Source organism: Bos javanicus, chromosome 26, assembly GCF_032452875.1.
Source record: "Bos javanicus breed banteng chromosome 26, ARS-OSU_banteng_1.0, whole genome shotgun sequence".
NCBI classification, from domain to species: domain Eukaryota; kingdom Metazoa; phylum Chordata; class Mammalia; order Artiodactyla; family Bovidae; genus Bos; species Bos javanicus.
The window spans coordinates 49328137-49338746 of record NC_083893.1 but is presented as its reverse complement, the minus strand read 5'-3'; positions in this window follow the sequence as shown (position 1 = coordinate 49338746).

Sequence of the window (10610 nt, the reverse complement as noted above, 5' to 3'; positions counted from 1 at the left end):
CATCAGGTAGCCAAACTATTGCAGTTTCAGCTTTAGCATCAGTCCTTCCAATGAACACCCAGGACTGATCTCTTTTAGGATGGACTGATTGGATCACCTTGAAGTCCAAGGGACTCTCAAGAGTCTTCTCCAACACCACAGTTCAAAAGCATCAATTCTTCGGCGCTCAGCTTTCTTTATGATCCAACTCTCACATCCATACATGACTACTGGAAAAACCATAGCTTTGACTAGATGGACCTTTTTGGCAAAGTAATATCTCTACTTTTTAAAATGCTGTCTTGGTTGGTCATACCTTTTCTTCCAAGGAGCAAGTGTTTTTAATTTCATGGCTGCAATCACCATCTGCAGTGATTTTGGAGCCCAACAAAATGTAGTCTTTCAAAAAAAAAGAAAATATAGTCTCTCATTGTTTCCTTTGTTTCCCCATCAATTTGCCATGAAGTGATGGGACCAGATGCCATGATCTTAGTTTTCTGAATGTTGAGTTTTAAGCCAACTTTTTCAATCTCCTCTTTTCACTTTTATCAAGAGGCTCTTTAGTTCTTCACTTTCTGCCTAAGGATGGTATCATCTGGGTATCTGAGGTGATTAATATTTCTTCTGGCAATCCTGATTCCAGCTTGTGCTTCATCCAGCCCAGCATTTCGCATGATGTATTCTGCATAAAAGTTAAATAAGTAGAGTGACAATATACAGCCTTGACATACTCCTCTCCCAATTTGGAACAAGTCTGATGTTCCATGTCCGGTTCAAACAGTTGCTTCTTGATGTGCATACAGATTTCTCAGGAGGCAGGTAAGGTAGTCTGGTATTCCTATCCCTTGAAGAATTTCCCACAAATTGTTGTGACCCACACAGACAAAGGCTTTAGCATAGTCAATAAAGCAGAAGTAGATGTTTTTCTGGAACTCTCTTTCTTTTTCAATGATCCAACGGATGTTGGCAATTTGATCTCTGGTTCCTCTACCTTTTCTAAAACCAGCTTGAACATCTGGAATTTTACCCATTCACATACTGTTGAAGCCTGGCTTGGATAATTTTGAGCATTACTTTGCTAGTGTGTGAGATGAGTGCAATTGTGTGGTAGTTTGAGCATTCTTTGGCATTGCCTTTCTTTGAGATTGGACTGAAAATTGACCTTTTCCAGTCCTGTGGCCACTGCTGAGTTTTCCGAATTTGCTGGCATTTTGAGTTCAACACTTTCACAGCATCATCTTTTAGCATTTGAAATAACTCAACTGGAATTCCATCACCTCCACTAGCTTTGTTCGTAGTGATGTTTCCTAAGGCCCACTTGACTTACATTCCAGGATGTCTGGCTCTAGGTGAGTGATCACACCATTGTGGTTATCTGGGTCTTTAAGATCTTTTTTTTGTATAGTTCTGCTGTGTATTCTTGCCACCTCTTCTTAACATCTGCTTCTGTTAGGTCCATACCATTTCTGTCCTTTATCAAGCCCATCTTTGCATGAAATGTTCCCTTGGTATCTCAAGTTTTCTTGAAGAGATCTCTGGTCTTTCCCAATCTATTGTTTTCCTCTATTTCTTTGCATTCATCACTGAGGAAGGCTTATCTCTCCTTGCTATTCTTTGGAACTCTGCATTCAAATAAATTTATCTTTCATTTTCTCCTTTGCCTTTAGCTTCTCTTCTTCTCTCATATTTGTAAGGCCTTTTCAGACAATCATTTTGCCTTTTTGTGTTTCTTTTTCTTGGGGATGGTCTTAATCACTGCCTCCTATACAATGTCACAAACCTCCACCCATAGTCCTTCAAGCACTCTGTCTATCAGATCTAATCCCTTGAATCTATATGTCACTTCCACTGTATAATCATAAGGGATTTGATTTAGGTCATACCTGAATGGTCTAGTGGTTTTCCCTACTTTCTTCAATTTAAGTCTGAATTTGGCAATAAGGAGTTCATGATCTGAGTCACGGTCAGCTCCCAGTCTTGTTTTTGCTGACTGTATAGAGCTTCTGCATCTTTGGCTGCAATGTAACCAATCTGATTTCAGTGTTGACCATCTGGTGATGTCCATGTGTAGAGTCTTCTCTTGTGTTGTTGGAAAAGGGTGTTTGCTATGACCAGTGCATTCTCTTGGCAAAACTCTATTAGCCTTTGCCCTGCTTCATTTTGTCCTCCAACGAAGCACTGAAAGGTAGTTTACTAAGCAGGCTTCTTGAACGTAAGCCCATGCTTGGTACACATATCATTGCCATATTTGATGAATGTCCCAAATGGAGGGTCAGCTTTGAAAAGGGAGTGATGGAATACAGAATGTGCTCTTGGCCCAATCCGTCATCAAAGTCCAAAAGCCATATTTATTGTTTATTCTAGAGTACAGGAGTGTGGCAAGGCGTGGTGGGGCTTGTGGAAATGTGTGAGTGAGTGTGGAATGGGTGGGATGTGGGGTAACAGCCTGGAACAATGAAGGTCGGGAGCCTCACACTGAGCCCGCAGCTCAGAGGAGGAGCAGGCGTCCAGGCAGAGCAGTGCAGGGGACGGTGGGAGTCTCCTCAACTGCCCAGTGTGGTCTTGGGGCTGGGGGTTGGCAGCAGAAAATCCAAACAGCAGCTTATCTCAAGTGGCTGAAAGTCCCTTATAGTGTTTCTGCAACAAGGCCCACAGAGGAGGAAGGGGCAGCCAGGCTGGGCTCCGTGGGTGTGCGGAGCTGAGGCCAATCACCCAGGCCCTGGCTGGGGCCTTGCCTGCTCTTCACGGGCTCAGGCTCTCAGCTCCTCCCTTCTGCCTTTGCAGGTTTTCACTTTCTCACTTTTTAAAACTAGTTTATTCTAGCTGGCTATCTACTTTCTCTTTTTAGCAATTTTACTTATTTATGAACTCTTCACTTTTTGTTTTCATTGATTTGTACTTTTATCTTTATTATTTCCTTCTTTTCATAAAGTTTATTATTCTATTTCTAACATTTTAATTTATTTTGACTCTTTTTATTCACATCTAAGATGGGATTTTATCTGATCACCATTTTTGCTGTATTCCATAGATTCTGGAATGTTGTGTTTTCCTTATCTTTGTCCTTTAGAAGTTCTGCAATTTTGGATTGCATTTCTCTTGACAGGTTTTAAATCTCCAGAAGGATCCGTTTAACAAGTGAGTCGTTAATTACTAGTTTTATTGCTTTGTGATCAGTAAATGATGTTTACACTATTTTTACTTTAAGGAACTCTTTGGCACTTCCTTTGTGACCTAACATTTGGTCTATTTTTATAAATGTTCCATGAGTGACTAAGAAGATGCTGTGCTGTTATTAAATTGTAAATATATATGTGTGTGTGTATATATGTATGTATATATATATATGTATATATATTCATGGACTCTACCTTCCATAGTTCATTGGTTTTATATTTTTACTTTTTAAAAAAAGAAAATCCACTTGACCGGCCTTAGACTGAAATGATGCATTAAATTCTCCTAGCGTGAATTACTCCTGCTGTCTTCACATCTTCTGCAGTTTTTCTTTCTAGCTGGCAGTTGCTAGGCTCTGGGGTATGTGTATTCACATCCGTCGCATTTTCAATAGTAGCTTTCATATTACAGAACGTTCCTCTTTGCAACATTTACTGGGGGGGGGGGGGGGAGGGGCGACGAGTTCTACCTTGTAAAATATCCAGATCACAAGCTTGCTTCTCTGTTCCTTCCTTCAGCGTGTCCCCTGTATAATAACGAATTCTATTCTGAGAGCCTGTTCGTGTGTTCCATTTGTTTGTGCGTCCAAAAAATTAGCCTAGTTACCCAACTCACAGGGCTGGCTGTACAGTACTGTGCTGTGATGGGTGTATAATACTTTCACACAAAAAATAGATAAAACAAGCAAACACAAAAGATCAAGAAAACATTTTTCAGCTTACAGTAGAGTACCTTGAAAAAGATAGCAGTTCAGTTCAGCAGCTGGCACACAGGGGCTGGTACTGAGTGAGCAGTCGAGAAGACTTATTGACTGGAGGAGAGAGAAGAGGTGGGAGGTGGTGGAGCTGAAGGGTCCTGAGCACCTGGAGACGGGGGGCCAGCTGCAATTTCACACCCGGTGTTGATGGAACGCATGTTTGCGTCTTTGAAAGTTGGCATCTCGAAGGTTCACAAGTAGGAGGCTTACTGTATTTGCCTGACCTTTGCCCAACTGCATGTTATTATCTCAGCCTTTCTGAATCGCCTTGTGTGTGTTTCTTGTGTACCGTTTCTAGGGGCGGATTTGAAATCTTTTAGGAGTTGAAATAATCCTGCTTGCATTTGTTGAAATGATCGACATGCCTGATTGTGTCTCTGAAATATGAACAGCATCAGAGGATGTATTTTCTGGGTCTCTTTCTATACACGGTTTTCTTTTTCGTGTAAAATAGACGTCCTCTAGTATAGATGACATTCCATCTTTTTGCTCTGCGATAATCCTTAGGTTAATCTTCTCCTTAAAGCCCAGAGTCCCCTCTGCCTTCACAGGCTTCCTCTGGTGGGTCAGCCTTGAAAGGGTGCCTCTGGCTCACAATTCCTATTGATGCAATGACCAGTGAACCTACCTCACAGGCCCCTTTTCTTCCTCCCTTGTATCGTTTATTTGTACCTTTTTTTTCTCCTGGAAAATATAACATCCACACACAACCATTTACCATCGTCTCCATCCCCTTTGAGTTTTAGATGTGTGGACATATATACTCAAGGCTCACCACCGGCCCTTTGGTTGAAGTTCCCCAGTTATTCCTTGGCCAGCAGAGCCCCTCACCCGATAGACTCCACCAAAGGATGGGGAGCCCTGTGGTCCCCAAGTTCTCCTTTGCTGGTGATTGTGCTTCTGTGGCTTGGCTGCATCTAACCCCCTCAGAAGCTCACAAGGCCTTCGCACTGGTCATTGGGAATGAGTCCCACTGTGGTCTTGCTGTCGAGACCTCAGATGCTGGCCTGCTTACTTTAACTTTTAAGACCCACAGTCCTCTCACCTGGAGGTTCGGCTGAGATGTTTCCCATTCCCGATTGGGCTTGTTTCACCCTTAAAATTTAAGATCTGCACTGTGACGTGTCCTGGGGCTTGGCCTCCCAGCCCAGATTCCTCGGGTTCCCGGCAGTCTCTCAACAAGGTCTTTCCAGAGGTCAGTAAGCTGTCGCTGGATTTTAGCTTAAATATTGACTGCCTATCGTCAAAGCTGTGGTTTTTCCAGTAGTCATGTATGGATGTGAGAGTTGGACCATAAAGAAGGCTGAGTGCTGCAGAATTGATGCTTTCAAATTGTGGGGCTGGAGAAGACTCTTGAGAATCCCCTGGACTGCAAGGAGATCAAAGCAGTCAATCCTAAAGGAAATCAACCCCAAATACTCATTGAAATGATTGAGGCTGAAGCTCCAACACTCTGGCCACCTGATGCAAAGAACCAGCTCACTGGAAAAGACCTTGATGCTGGGAGGGATTGAGGGCAGGAGGAGAAGGGGACGACAGAGGATGAGATGGTTGAGTGGCATCACTAACTTGATGGACATGAGTTTGGGTGAACTCCGGGAGTTGGTGATGGACAGGGAGGCCTGGTGTGCTGCAGTCCATGGGGTCGCAAAGAGTTGGACACGACTGAGCGACTGAACAACAGCATCCACCCCTGGCGTGGATTGTTCATCATCTTAGGGACCCAATCAGACATCGGGTGCATCTTGGGTACATTTTTTTTTTTGCTCATTTCTTGCTTCCATTGCTTTTTCATTGGTCCTTCCCCCTCTTTCTTTATTCTCATTCACTTTCTTGTCTATGCACAAGCTACCTTCCCCACTTCCTGTGAGTCGGCTCCAGGCTCCGGAAGCCCTTCTCTGTCTGTGGGCGGGGGGGTCTGCTTGGCTTCAATTTCATCCACATGTTGAGTGCATTCTCATTTCATGTTTTCAGGGTTTTATATATTCCTGCTCTGAGATTTCGAAATTCAGATTTCATATGTGTTTTCACCCCGTGAAACACTTGTTGAAGAATAATTCACTCGGACTGACTCTTGTGCTATGGTTTTATTCTGCCGTACGTGTTTCAGTTTGGAGAGAATTTCACTGTAGGATCTGTTCCACTCCTTGTATTCAGTTTGGAGCATCTTCTTATCCTGGCCCAGGCGCCTGGGAGTCACAGGAGGCAGGGAGGAAGGGTGTGGGGCCTCTCTGGGTTTCTCTGTCCAAGAGCACCTGCTTCTCCATATTTGGTGAGGGGTGTTCTCTCTAATCCACGTTTGAGGGGGTGCATGGGTAGGTTTGGTGTATCTCCCAGTTTTTAAAAAAGCTTCTGTCACTTGCTTGGTTTGCCTCCACAGCAGCCTCGTGGCCTGGCTGCTTCTCTAACCTCATCCCCTCTTGTCCCGATGTCGTCCCCCAAGTCAGCCCTACTCTGGAGAACCTGTGACTTGGCACTCCGTCCACACGTTGCTTATCCACTTTGTTTGACTTCTCCAGGGCCCGGGGCTCTGAGCCTGCAGATCCTCTGTTCTCAGGACTCCCTCTCAGGCGGGGCCTCTCTCTCCATGGCTCCTCTCTCCCTTCCCGATGCAGAGTCTACCCCAGGGGTGAGGGCGCCCTGGGAACCGCGGACGTGGGTGTTCTTTTCCTACTCACTGTTGCTCTGCCGTGCTGGGCTGGGGGGCGGGGCTTTGAGGAACTCCTCCTCTTGCCTGCTGACCTCTGGTGGGTCTGGAGTGTGCAGAGACCCAGACTCAAGCGTCTGCTACTATTGCTTTGGAGTCAAACTCTTTCTCTGTTTATGCAAAGCTGCTTTTCTGCAGAGCTGCGATCACGCTGCATATGACCCTGGTGGGTCACTCCCCACTGTCACAGGCATTTTCTCACATCACTGCACCCTGCAAAAATGCCTCCCATGGATTTGTAATGATTTCATTCAATGGATTGAATTACTCACTTACCTAGTTGCTCTCCCATTGTTGTTCAGTCGCTAAGTCGTGTCTGACTCTTTGCGACCCCATGGACTAGAGTATGCTAGGCTGCCCTGTTCTCCACCATCTCCCAGAGTTTTCCAAACTCATGTCCATTGAGTCAGTGATGTCATCCAACCATTTCATCTTCAGCTTCTCTCTTTCCCTTTTGCCCTCAATCTTTCCCAGTATCAGAGTCTTTTCCAATGACTTAGGTCTTCGCATCAGGTGGCCAGAGTATTGGAGCTTCAGCTTCAGCTTCAGTCCTTCCAATGAATATTCAGGACTGATCTCCTTTAAGATGGACTGGTTGGATTTCCTTGCAGTCCAAGGGACTCTCAAGAGTCTTCTCCAGCACCACAGTTCAAAAGCATCAGTCTTCAGTGCTGAGCCTTCTTTATGGTCCAATTCTTATGTTTTTCTTTTCTTCATTTAGAGTTATTTCCTTAGCTTAGATTTCCAATAGTCAGTGAACTGGTAAAGTAACATAAAATGTCTTTAGGTTCTCTCTACAGTTTTCAGGGCTTCCCTGGTAACTCAGGGTAAAGAATCTGCTTGCAGTGCAAGAGTCCTGGGTTCAATCCTTGGATCAGGAAGATCTCCTGGAGAAGGAAATGGCAAACCACTCCAATACTCTTGCCTAGAAAATGCCATGGATGGAGGAGCCTGGTGGGCTATGGTCCATGAAATTGTAAGAGTCAGACATGACTTAGCAATTAAACCAAACCAACGCAGAGTTTTCAAACCTTTCTCTAAACTCTCACATCAGGGTGAACCCCCCGTCTGTCTGGACGCCCGTCAGCGGTATTTGGGCCAGTGCACACCCGCTAGGCTGCGTCTGCTGTCGGCTTTGCACGCACCCAGAGTGGCCTTCGGGACTAGTCGGCGTTGGGTTGGCCCTGAGGTGGGGTGAAGCGGCGGCACCCCACTGTCCCCAGGCTGATGAGGGGCCCCTTGAGCACAGGAAGCCCCCAGGCTGGCAGGTATTTTAGCCCCAAAGGAAAGCTCCCGGTCAGCCTCCCTGAGCCCTGGGCCGTGGGAGCGCCACTGCATCTCAGAGGCCCTGGCTCCTCCCACAGACCTGAGGGTGGGGGTGGTTGGAAGAAACCACAGGCGCCCTTGGCCCGGATGGATCCTGGCTCATCCTCGCTCGCTCCCATTTGGGGCCAGCTTTACTTCCTGACTACCGGCCTGAGGATCCCACCTGACTCAGGCTCCAAACCGGACACAGAAGCAACAGCTCTGGGTCACCTCCTCCGCCTGCAGGCTCCGCTGTGGACCGTCTGATCCTGGTAATGAACCTGGGCCTATCCCTCCCAGTGGTTCTGCTTTCTGGACCAAACATTGACTGTACCGCCTACCCTCCTTAATTCAGGGTGGGTGTCTGGAGGGACTCGGACATCACGAGTGTGTGTGAGGCACCGCTGTGGGGCTGCAAGAGGCCACAGGTAACTGTGGTCCTGGGGACAAAGGGATGCGCAGGGCTCCAGTCAGAACATCCTACAGGCAGTGCTCTTCACCCGCCCCTGAGCGTGACCTTTCCATTTCCTGAGCATCAGGGAGGCGGGTTTTGTGTCTCCGCAGCCTCCGTCCCCTCCTCAGTCTCCACACGGTGCCTAATATACTTTGTCATCGTTGTTCGGTCACTAATGGTGACCAACTCTGCAACCCCACGGACCGCAGCATGCCGGGCTTCCCTGTCTAATACACAGCAGCCGCTAAACACACATCTGTTGGCTACTAGACTCTCTGCCTCAACTTCCCCCTCCTCCCCCTAAAGTTAGTCTGAGACCCATGGGATCTTCTTCACTTGCTTCGAAATGAGCAGAGAAACATCCATCAGGACCAGAGGCTTTGGGGAGAGTAATGGACTACTTAGCCCGCTCCGTCCTAATGGTAACTGCTGGAACACAGACCGCAAAGACTGGAGATAACGTGTGCTATGCAGTAAGTGGAAAACAAAATATTTATTGCAAAGTTCTTTAAAGTGTCATTCTACTTGCATATGCGGTACTGCAGACATATGTCAGCGGAGTTTGCCTCCAGCACAAAGAACACCAGTGCACAGAAATATTTTAATTTTAGCTAGAGTGCGCATCCCAGCTGACAGTTTCACGATGGGTCTCGGAGCTTCCATATGCTGAGGGCGAAGACGAAGCTTTCGCCTTCACTCCAGACGTGGAAAGCAAAGCAAGCGTGCGTGACGCGCGTACTGCGAGCCAGTCTCTGAGTAGAATGATCCGTATTCCATTCTGGGGTGTGCTCACAAGAGTGCTGAGAGCGCGCCGCCCCTGCTTCCACCCAGGAACACACAGGGAGAGCTCGTCTGAATCCGCACGGTTTGTGATCTGCAGAGCCAGGATTCCATCTCAGAGCTGTTGGACGATACAGCGACTGTCGATTTTACTTATGCACAGACATATGAGGCTGCTCTCGGCGGGTGGAGGTGCATTCGGGACGGCATCTGTGTTTACGGTCCCCTGGGGGAAGCTGGTTACAATGGCTAGTGGAGGAGAGAACCGGGAAGAGGTCTCCCTCTGGGAAAGGAGCAGGGACGGTCTCTCCTCCAGGGAGAGGGCAGGTCTTGTCCCAGGCAGGGGCTGGGGAAAGGGCTGCGGGCTCCTGGGCATGGCAGCCCATCCAGCTTGGGTGAGTCGGCAGTGGCGGCTGTGGCGAGGCTCACTGTGTTTGGGTGCTGGCTCTCCTGCGCCCTGGGTGGCTTGGACAAGTCACACGGCCTCCTGGGGAGCCTGCCTCCTTGCCTGCACACTGGCAAGGGTTTCTCTGAGGACCGCAAAGGCCCCTGGATGTGCGCCTTGCACAGGTGGAGCCCTGAATGGGCATCATTCACCTCTACGTTCAGCCCCAGGGAGGTCTCAGGGCAGGGGCAGGTCTCAGGGCAAGAGGGCAGCCCTGGCCTCACAGGGCATCAGCGGATCCCAAGGGGAAGAACCAGGAGAAGCTTCATGCGGCAGCCTCTGCGGAAAGCCATCTTCAAGGTCACGGTAGTGCCCTGTCTGCAGATGGACACTCAGACCCGCCTCTGGACTGTCGTTCTCTGACCACCAGCTCCCCTCCATCCTCAAGCCCCCGGCCAGGCCCGCAGACCCCGTGCCCAGGAGACGTCATCCACAGCAAACACTCTCGTGTGTCAGCCCAACACTCTCATCTTTGAATTTACCTTGCACGCCAAGGAGCTTCAGGATGAATTCCCTTACAAATTATTTTTCTATTTTTATCTCAGAAACCTGTTTACATCTTCCCTTTCTGTTTACTTTTCAGAGTATTAAGGCTTCTTACCTTGGGATTCACGAAATTCATGAACCCGTGAAAGTAAATGTATAATTCAGCCTGTGTGTGTGTGCGACTTCTGTGTGGGGAATTCTCCCCAGCTTTCATCAGATTTTCAACAGCAAAGAGCACTGCCATGAAAACGTCCTGATTGTACATTTTGCTCGTTAGTGTGGCCCCTTATGTCCCCTGGGGTGCAGGCAGAGAAGAAAGCTTACTAGATCAGTAACAAGGAGGAATCGTGAGTGTCGGGCTCGGCTGTCCCACTGCGGGCAGGCTCATCTGTGATGTTCCATTTGTCCTTCAGCTTGTCCTTTGGCCAAGTTAGGTGAAGGAAGCTGGGTGCCCTGAGTGGGTGCTTCTCAAAGTGTGGCCCCCCAACTCAGCAGCTTTACCTGGGACGTTGTCAGCAAA